This window comes from Lemur catta, chromosome 3 (assembly GCF_020740605.2).
Source record: "Lemur catta isolate mLemCat1 chromosome 3, mLemCat1.pri, whole genome shotgun sequence".
NCBI classification, from domain to species: domain Eukaryota; kingdom Metazoa; phylum Chordata; class Mammalia; order Primates; family Lemuridae; genus Lemur; species Lemur catta.
Window position 1 is genome coordinate 108420746 of NC_059130.1, and position 10029 is coordinate 108430774.

The window sequence follows — 10029 nt, forward strand, 5'->3', positions numbered from 1 at the left end:
AAGGCTCAAAATATATTAAGGAAAAGCAGAAAAATGCATACAATATAATATGATTTTTTTTGCAACACATCAGACAGAACTGTGGATTTTCTATGGTTATATTCAAACATATATATTTGCATTTTTTAAAAAAGAAAGGAGCAGCCTTGGGGTGGGGGTGGCTCATCCCTGTAATCCCAGCACTTTGGGAAGCTAAGGAAGGAGGATCCCTTGAGAGCAGGTGTTCAAGACCAGCTTGGCCAACATAATGAGACCCTGCGTGTATAAAAAATAAGAAAAATTAGCTGGGCGTGGTGGTACTTGCCTGTAGTCCCAGCTACTTGGGAAGCTGAGGTAGGAGGATTGCTTGAGCCCAGGAGTTTGAGGTTACAGTGAGCTGTGATCACACCAGAACTGTCTGGGCAAAGATTCACTCCTAATCCATAAGAGTGGCTGGCTCTGGGGAGAGGGAAAGGGAGTTGAGATAGCAAGTGGATTTGTTTGTAATATTCTCATTTTTATTTTTAAAAATGACAGTACATTCACTTATTACTTAGGGAATTTTAAACTGCATATTCATAAAGAAAATACTGGAAACAAATATGTCCAGGAAACAAATAAGTCAAAAGGTAAACAATGGTTAATTCCAGGTTATGGGACATATAAGTAATTGTTATTTTCTTCTTTGCACTTTTTTGATTTTTCAGTTTTAAACATGCAGGGAAGGGATTCAAGAGTGACTGTGTGACCCATCAAGTCCCTCAGCTCAAAGAAGCTGCAGTCCTGTGATTCTAGGTAGTCATCTTTAAAGCCCTAACTCCCCTCCCCGCCTGCCTGGAAGGGCTTACAAGTAAGAGCCTTGGTGCTCCTGCCCCATCTCCCTCCCCAGTGTCAAATTCAGTCTTACCATCCCTCAACTTGAAACCTACTGGCCAGAGCAAACTACTTGCAGTTCACCTGCTGTGCTAGGGCTAGGCTCATCACTTCTGGGCTCATCTCTTCTGAGCTGTTTCCTCTTCCTGGCGCCCTCTTCCCTGCCTCTTTGCCTGCAAACTTCCATCAGATCTCATCAGCTCGGCGTCCCTACCCTGCGTCCCCTGCCCTGCCTAGGTTACCACTCTGAGCTGACTGTCTATTTATTGTGAATTCTAGAGGCCAGGAACTTGCCCTCTTCCTTTCTGTACTGCCAGGGCCCAGCACAGGGCCTGACAGCCTCATGGTTCCTCAGTAACCGTCTGTTGCACGAATAGACAATCAAAAACAACAGATTCTTCTGTGGTCTGGGTTTTCTAATGCTCCTCCCAGGAGCTCTGAGGGTTCTGCTTGCTCAAGTTTAGTGGCAGAACCAGGATTTGGGCTCAGAGACTGGCTCCAGAGCCCACGCTCTTAACCACTATGCTCTGAGCCCCTAATGCATTCGATGTGTTCATGCACCAGATATGTATTGAGAGCCTACCATGCATCAGGCACTGTTTCATGTAGTAATGAAGACACAGCCCCTATTCTCATGGATCGGGCGATAGGGGGTGGAGGAGGACTCAGAAAATAAATAAGTATATAATTTGCCTACTTGTGATCTAGAGATGAAATATACAGGATGACGGAAGGAACGGTTTGGAGGGCGGGGGCAGATTAGGAGTTCAGTTTTGGATGTGTTTGGTTTGAAATGCCAATGAGATAACCAAGTGAAGATGTGGAGTAGGAGGTGGATAAGTACGTCTGGAGTCCAGGACACGAGACTGGGCTGGATATATACATTTGGAAGTCAGCAGCATAGATGGTATTTAAAACCGCAGGACTGGCCTAGATCACCAGGGCAGTGAGTGGGTTCCGGGAAGAGGCCCGAGTACTGAGTTCTGCAGCACTTAGAGGTGAAGGAAATGAAGGGAGCGGCCAGTGAGGTGGGATGGAAACTGGAAGAGTATGGTGTCCTGGAAGCCAGGTGAATAGAGGTTCAAGGTCAGCCGTGGCAAGGGTTGGACAGGGGCCAGTCTTTGGATAGGCTTGTACAATGAGGGGAGGGAGCTGTTGCAGGAGCAGCGGGACAGGAGCCCAGAGAGATGGGAGAGAGTTGGATCCTGCAGGGTTGGTTGCAGTGCTAAGGAGCTTGGCCTTTAATCCCATACGCACTGGGTAAAGTGGAGGGACAGGATCAGATTTTTAGAGCGAGCCTTGTGGTGACAGTGAGGCTGAGGCTGACTTGCTTTAGGCAGCCCTGGTATTAAAGTTTACTTATATTTAATTAGATAACAATGTTTAAAAATCAGGAGATTTTCCAAGAAGTATTAAATTCCAGCTTTTCTAGCCACACATTGTTGCAAGACAGCCATCAGCCAAAGCTGAGCAGAAGCCCCCTGTTCTGGACTGAATTGTGTCCCCAGAAAAGATGTTGAAGTCCTAACCCCCTGTACCTATGAACATGACCTTATTTGGAAATTGGGTCTTTGCAGATGATCAAGTTAAGATGAGGTCATTAGGGTGGGCTCTAAACTAATACGACTGGTGTCCTTATAAAAAGGGGAAATTGGGACCCAGAGACAGACACACATAGAGTGAAGACAATATGAAGACATGGGGGGGGGGGGGGACACCATCTACAAGGCAGGGAGCTGCTGAGGCTACTGGAAGCCAGAAGGGAGAAATAGAACAGATCCTCCCTCAGAAGGAACCAACCTTGCCCACACCTTGATCTCAGACGTGTAGCCCCCAGAACTGTGAAACAATACCTTTCTGTTGTTTAAGCCACCCAGTTTGTAGCACTTTGCTAAGACAGCCCCAGAAAAGCAACACACCCACCTCCTCCCACCTAGGGGTCCTGTGTGCTCCAGTCTGTGGCAGTCCCCTCTCGGCAGTCCCGTCTTCGCTGCCTTTTCTCCCTGCTGCTCCGCAGGGATTTGAGTTGGCAAGAGCGGGTGCTGGGAATGGACCGGAGGGGTGCAGACTGAAGACCGATTAGGAGGCTGCTATAGTAATCTAGTAGCCTGGTGGGGCCTGCACACACCCTGGGGCAGCGCTGCTTGCTAACTGATGCAAGGGCTTAGTGAAAGAGGTCTTGTGTCTATCCCCTCCTGTGTTTTCTCTTGCACAGCATCCTACCCTCCTCCACCTGACACCCCAGCCACCCCCACCTTCCTGGCTTCAATTCCACTCAGTGTAGATTTCACCCGCCTTGGAATGGGTGTCATTTCAGCAGCCTTCCTTTCAACTTCCTGTGACAGCTGTAACCTCTGTTCTCACTGAATTGCTAAGATTGCTGATAAATGCCAACTGCTTGGAAGCTTTGTAAGTGACTGGGAACGTGCTCCCATGCCAGGCCATGGAGAAATGGGCTATGGAATGGCCGAGAAATTTAATGAGTTAAAAGAAACTAGTAATTCCCCAGCCTTCCCTGTTTTTAGGCCCGCAAGAGCCCATCCAGAAATAGACTAGATCTAAAATAAAAATCATCCTCCTAGCCCCTGTAGGAGGAACAGTCAGGTTACCCCTTAGAAGCTCCGGAAGCCCAGCAGAGGGCTAGGGCAGCAACCTCACCAGCCCCACACTGGTTTTTCTTGCTCATATTTTGATTATTTGGAAAAGGTTGGGTGGAGGAAACAACAGAAAGCAACTGCCCCAGCCTCCTTGTTAAAGAAATGTCACTGGCTAAGAAGACAAGATGATATATTCAAGATGAGGTCCTGGATTAGATCCTGGAACACAAAATGAACCCCAGTGGAAAAATGGGGAATCCAGTTAAAGTCAGCCATTTAGTTAATAGCATTGTACCAATGTTAATGTTTTAGTTTGGATAAATGTACCATGATTATGTAAGATGTTAATGTAAAAAGAAGCTGGCCGAAGGGTACATGGGAACTCTGTGTGTGTACCATCTTTGCAACTCTCTGGAAATCTAAAATGATTTCAAAATTGAAGTTTAAAAACAAAATACATTTTTTTTTGAGACAGGGTCTTGCTCTGTTGCCCAGGCTAGAATGCAGTGACGATATCATAGTTTCCTGCAGCCTCAAACTCCTGGCAATCCTCCTGCCTCAGCCTCCTGAGTAGCTGGAACTATAGGTACACACCAACAAACCTGGCTAATTTTTTTTCTTGTAGAGACGTTGCTCAGGCTGTTCTCGAACTCCCTGCCTCAAGCAATCCTCCCACCTCGGCCTCCCAAAATGCTAGGATTACTGGCATAAGCCACTGTACCTAGCCAAAATACATTTTTTAAAAAAAAGAAAGAAAAAATGTCACTGTTCAGAATAGTACATTTTGAATTTGCAAGAGACTGAACACCAGAATACACACTCATATATGCTGTCTGACCCTAAGCCCTCAGTGTGGTTTGGTGGACAAAAAGACATCAGCCGAATGATTTAACACTTGCTGAGTGTCTGCTCATGGCACCGTAGCGATACCAAGACAAAAATCATACAGAACCCTGCTCTCAAGGAGCTAACTCATAGTGAGGAGGCCAAACGTGTACGGATAGCCACAGTACCAGCATAGTGGTGGCGGTCAGAGAGATTAATCAAGAACTTGAAAGTGGGGAGAATTTCAATCTAGACAGAAGCCAAGGGACTCAAGGCCTCGTGAGGGTTGGTGCTATAGACTGAATGTTGTGTCCCCTCCTCTCCAATTCATATGTGGAAACCTATTTCCCAACATAATGGTTTGGAGGTGAAGCTTTTGGGAGATAATTAAGTCATAACAGTGGAACCCTCATGAGTAGAATTTGTACCTTTATAAAAAGAGGAGGAGACATGAGATCTCTTTCTGCTCCCGGCCATGTAAGGATAAAACAAGAAGACAGCTGTCTGCAAACCAGGAAGAGAGCCCTCATCAGACACTGGATCTGCTGGCACCTTGACTTCCCAACCTCCAGAACTGTGAGAAACAAATGTTTGTTGTTTAAGCCCCCCAGTGTACGGCATTCTGTTACGGCAGCCTGAACTAAGACAGTTGGTGCCAGCAAAACACTGAGACGTACAGGTGTGTGACCTTTCAGGGAGCTGGGAATAGTCCAATAAAGCGGAAATTTAGTTGGGAGCAGGGGGGGAAGAGAGTGAGGGTAGAAGTCTCAGAGACACAGGAGGACCTAAGATGGGTAAGGAGGACACAATTCTCTTCTGTTTTAAATATTACTTTTGTCATTAATAAAAGTGATGCATGTTCATTTTAAGAAGTTTGGAAAACCCAGAATAGTACAAAGAATAAAACCAACTCAATTGTTATTTTATTCTTCAGAACTAATATTTTGGTGCATTTTCTTCATTATATTTTGTTCCTAGTTGGGCTCATACTATACAGTTGGGTGGGCTTTGTTTGTTTTATCTAGCATAATGTTATAAGCCTTTCCCTATCTTATTAAAAAAGGATTTTAAAGCAAGAAGAGAGGTCATTTAGTCCACCTCCCTCCTAATGCAAGAATCGCAATTCAACATTCCTGATGATTAACTGGCAAATCTTTGTCTGGACACCTCTTGTAGCAGAATCATGTCATTCATGAAGAGGTCCAGGTCCATTCTATTGTTGGCTAAATCCAATGATCACAGAGTTCTTCCATTCGTCTTAATTGTGCCACTCTATAACCATCCCTCTTTAAGAAGACAGATCTTCAAATGTATCAAGAATCAGCCAGGTATGGTGCCTGCCTGTAATCCTCCCAGCTCCAGGAGGCTGAGGCAGGAGGATCACTTGAGGCTAGGAGTTCAAGACCAGCTTGGCCGATATAGCAAGACCTGGTCTCCAGAAAAAAAAAAAAAAAAGAGTCTTAGGAAAAAGGAGGACGAGGTCGTTGAGGTTGACTGCAGTGACCTCATGGAGAGTCTCAGATGCCACACCAGAATCCTTGGACTATTAGCCAGGGAACGGAGTCACCAATTTTTTTTTTTAGGTTTCAGAAATTTTTACTTTTCTCCCATGATGTGCTCTAAAGGTAAATTTATGAAATATTTTCAAGCCAAAAATGGCATGATCAGAGTTGTGCTTGATGATTAATACCTTAGCTGTCACTTGCTGAGAGTTTATTATGCATAGACACAATGCTAGGGACTCTACATACATTATTTCTTTTAGTCCTGACAACTCTATGAGGTAGAGGCATTGTCAGCATTTCACACATAATGAACACAGGCCCCCAAAGGGGAAGTCACGTGCCCAAGCTCATACAAATGGTAACTGAACAGTACCTGCCACATCATATAAAGCACAGGATTCAAATTCCCTCTGTGACATGAACTAGCCACGTGACCTTGGGCAAATGTCTAAAGTCCTCTAGGCCTTTCTCCCTTATTCATAAAATAACGGCGGGGGTGGGGGGGCGGTGGTAGCCTCATAAAACAGTTTAGAGTAATAGCCAAAAGCATAGAGTCAGAGCCAACTACAAAAGCTCTGCCACTTCTGTGTGGCCTAGTTGAACAAGTGATTTAATCTCTCCCCAGCCTTGCTGCCAGCGTCTGCCAGACCCAGGGCAGACGTGTAAAAGGGAAGCCCACACACCACATGGCTAAGTATTTAAGAGTTATAAATCAAAATAACAAACTATTTAAAAAAATATATGTCCTAGCCTCCTGCCTTGACAAATATGCCTCCATAACAACCTAGAAAGGTAGGTTTTGAGTTGGAAATTCTTGGATTCCCTGGAATTCCATGTGAGAACATAGCAGAGCTAGCTTCCTTCTCTTCCCACTCCCCAGCCCACATGTGCAGGTTCAGCCAGCTCAGGACAGAGGGGTGCTCTTACCAGGAGGAAGTCTGCCTTTGGGAGAGTGGACCCAGGGAAGGGGCTAGCATAGATGCCAAAAGTAGACTTGGGCCATTTTGGCTGGGAATTCTGAAGTCCTGGGCACTCAGAGGGTGTTCTAGAAGGGGTGCCCAGGCTCTGGGTGGGCACATCTCTTTGGCCCCAGGGTACTCTTTGCCTGTGAGGAGGGGCAGAGCTAGAGGACAATCAGGCTACAACCCTCTAAAGCACAGGGCGTAGGACAAGGACCCATTTGACACGTCTAAGGAAGATACTGTCTCTTTGTGCCTCGATTTCCTTTAGGATGACCAACTCATCTCGACTTGCCTGCGACTTTCCCTGTTTTGGCACTGAAAGTCCTGCATGCTGGAAAAACCCTTTAGTCCAGGGCAAACCAGAACAGTTGGTCACCCTCATTTCCTCATCTTTACGATTAGGCTAATAATATCTCATAAGTTTGTCATGAGAATTAAATGAGTTAATACATGTGGAGTGTTTAGACCAGTGCCTGCCATGTGGTACGCATTCTGTGCCAGCTATTATTTAAAAGATTCCATTCTACTGGAAAATGCTAAATTTCTATAATTGGAGGCTTCGAGTGAGAAAGAGGAAAGAGTTGAGTCTGAGTGAGGTTTTAAACCTGGAAAGCAAGAATCTAGCAGAGCAACCAGCTGAATGGGGAAGCCCACATGCGACTGGTGGGAAGCTGCTAGTTCAATGTGCATCACATGGGGTTGGAGGGCCTTATGGGGCATCCATGAGGAAATGTCTTTTAGGCAGTTGGAAATGTGACTTCAGCGTTCAGAATAGAGATGGGAGCCTAAGAGGAAGATGAAGAGTCATCTCCATAAAAGGAATCACTAGAAGAAGGTCTGGACTTCTATCAGAGGGAGGAGGGTTAGAACATGGAGACAGAAGACTGTTGGCCCCATTCGACTTAACACATTTATAATGTGTGCACTTTACCACAGTTCAATGACTTGAAATGTCATTCATTTTAAGACATACCATTATTTTATATGTACCACTAAGAAAAAAGGCTGTCCATAATTACAACATGCTATAATATTATTGACTATGAGGACCAATTGATTTCAAAGATACAAAAATGTGAAAAAAAATCTTAGAATTAATTAAATAAGATATATGCCAGGCATTGTGTCCGGCAGCACGGGGAGAGGAGTGGGATACAGTGATGAAAAAGACCCCACCTTCAGAAGCTTCCAATCTCACAGTGACACCTGCAGCTACTTTTACCACAAGACTGACTGTGACAAGTGCTACAGTGCAGGCACCAGAGCTGTTCTGAGATCAGCTGCTGCTTGCCAAATATTCAGAAGAGTTATTAACATAGACAGCATTGACGGCCATGTCTTTCTTGGGATTTCTAGTCCTCCTCCTCCTTTTCCCTAATGCGTGAAATTTCTAGGGACAAAGCCTTTCAACCCATTTTTGAATGAATTGAGATAATGAATTAAAACACCACATGGTGAGTGTTGAATTGGTACAACTCCTGTGGAAGGCAATTTGCCACTATCCAAATTATTATACAAATGTGTTTTGCCCTTCGACCCTGCAATACCACCTCTAGATAAATCTTATAGATATACTCACCCACTTGGGAAATGCCATATGATCTAGGTCATTCATTACAGCATTGTTTGAAATAGCAAATTACTGGGAATAACCGAAGAGCCGTGGATAGAGCACTGGTTAACTGCGTCTTGGAATATTCATACCGTGGGAACAAGGTCAAGGAAATGCTCGATGTATGAACAGGGAAAAGATCCCTGACATGAATTATTAAGTGAAAACTGCTAAGCACAGAACAGATATAGGAGGCTATCATTTGTAAAAAAAAAAAAAAGAAAGAAAGAAAGAAAAAGGGAGGATAAGAATGCATATCTATAAATTCGCCTGTGTACATACAAAGAAATTCTAGGACACACAGGAAACTGGTAACAGTGATTATGGTGAAGGAGGGGTTGGTAGAGAACTTAGCAGACAGAGAAAGAAAAGGCAGGAGGAGGAGGACTTCTTATGTTTTATTTTTAAACCGTGTGAATGTGTTACTTATTTAAAATGTTAAATTAATTGAATTTTTAAAAATACCACATGGGAAGAGTTAACCCAGTGACTACAATTCCCACCAAAAGGTGAAAGTCTAATATTCATTCATTCATTCAATAACCTATAGCAATCAAAGAACTTCTCTAACAATGATACTTAACAAGTACTCAGCACTTACAATGTGCCAGGCATCCTGCTAAGCATTTTCATGTACATGATCTCATTTAATCCTCACCACCCTCCTATGGTGCAGGTGTCTAATACTATGGAAGAGGACGCTGAAAGTGAGAGGGATTGTTCTTGCCTAAAGTTCTCTGCAAACATCCAGGTGCCACTGTCGTGGGCCAGTCCCGACACCGGGCACTAGGGACAAGACAAAGACACCACCCTGCCTCCAGGACCTAATGGTCTAGCGAGGGAGAAAGACGTGTAAAATAGATTCACAGACAGGATTTGAACAGAGAAGGGAGTGTCAGAGCACAGTGCCTGAGGATTAGCAGACAAAGGGAACAGAGAGGCTGAGGACAACAAGAAAACGTCTCCCACGACACGTTTTTTGCCAAGGACAGGCCCCGAAAGCAGCCTATGTGGGAGACAAGCCTTGCAGCCCAACAATGAACAAAGGCTGTCCAGGGCTCTCTGGCAGTAGAGGAGATCTGACAACAGCCCAGAAGGCCATTTGATCAGTGTAGACATTCCTTCTAGACTTTGAAGCCTGAAGTGCTCTCCTTTAGCTGTCTACACAGATCAAAGGCTGGAGGACTGCCATATCTCCACTTCGCTTTGCGCCACGCCATAGTCACAGCTAGCTCCACAACAATCCGACCAAGCCATCTGAGCAGAGGCAAAAATAATTCTCATAGGCAAAGATAGACAGTCCCAAGATGTGAACATTAACTCCTTGCTGCCACTGCAGGGGGAGGGGATCTTGAACTTAGTTTTAGAAAGCTTTCGAGAGGGGAGATTCTGCCCCTCTCCAAAGTCAAGTGGCAAAACTGTTTTCTCTCCTTACAGTTGAAAGCCCTTCCTATTCCAAGGCCCATATAGGGACACCCACGGGAGTTGACAATAATTAGCTGTGGTCTGGCTCTCAGAAAGGCAGCCTCACCGTACAGAACAGGGATCATCCCACCTCACAAGCCCCATTTTATTAACAGGATCATTCTAGGGGAAACCTTTCCCCCACCCCCTCAGTTCTTAAGCCACCACGAGGAGCTCAGGAAATCCTTGTCGCAGATTGGCAGGACCAGGCA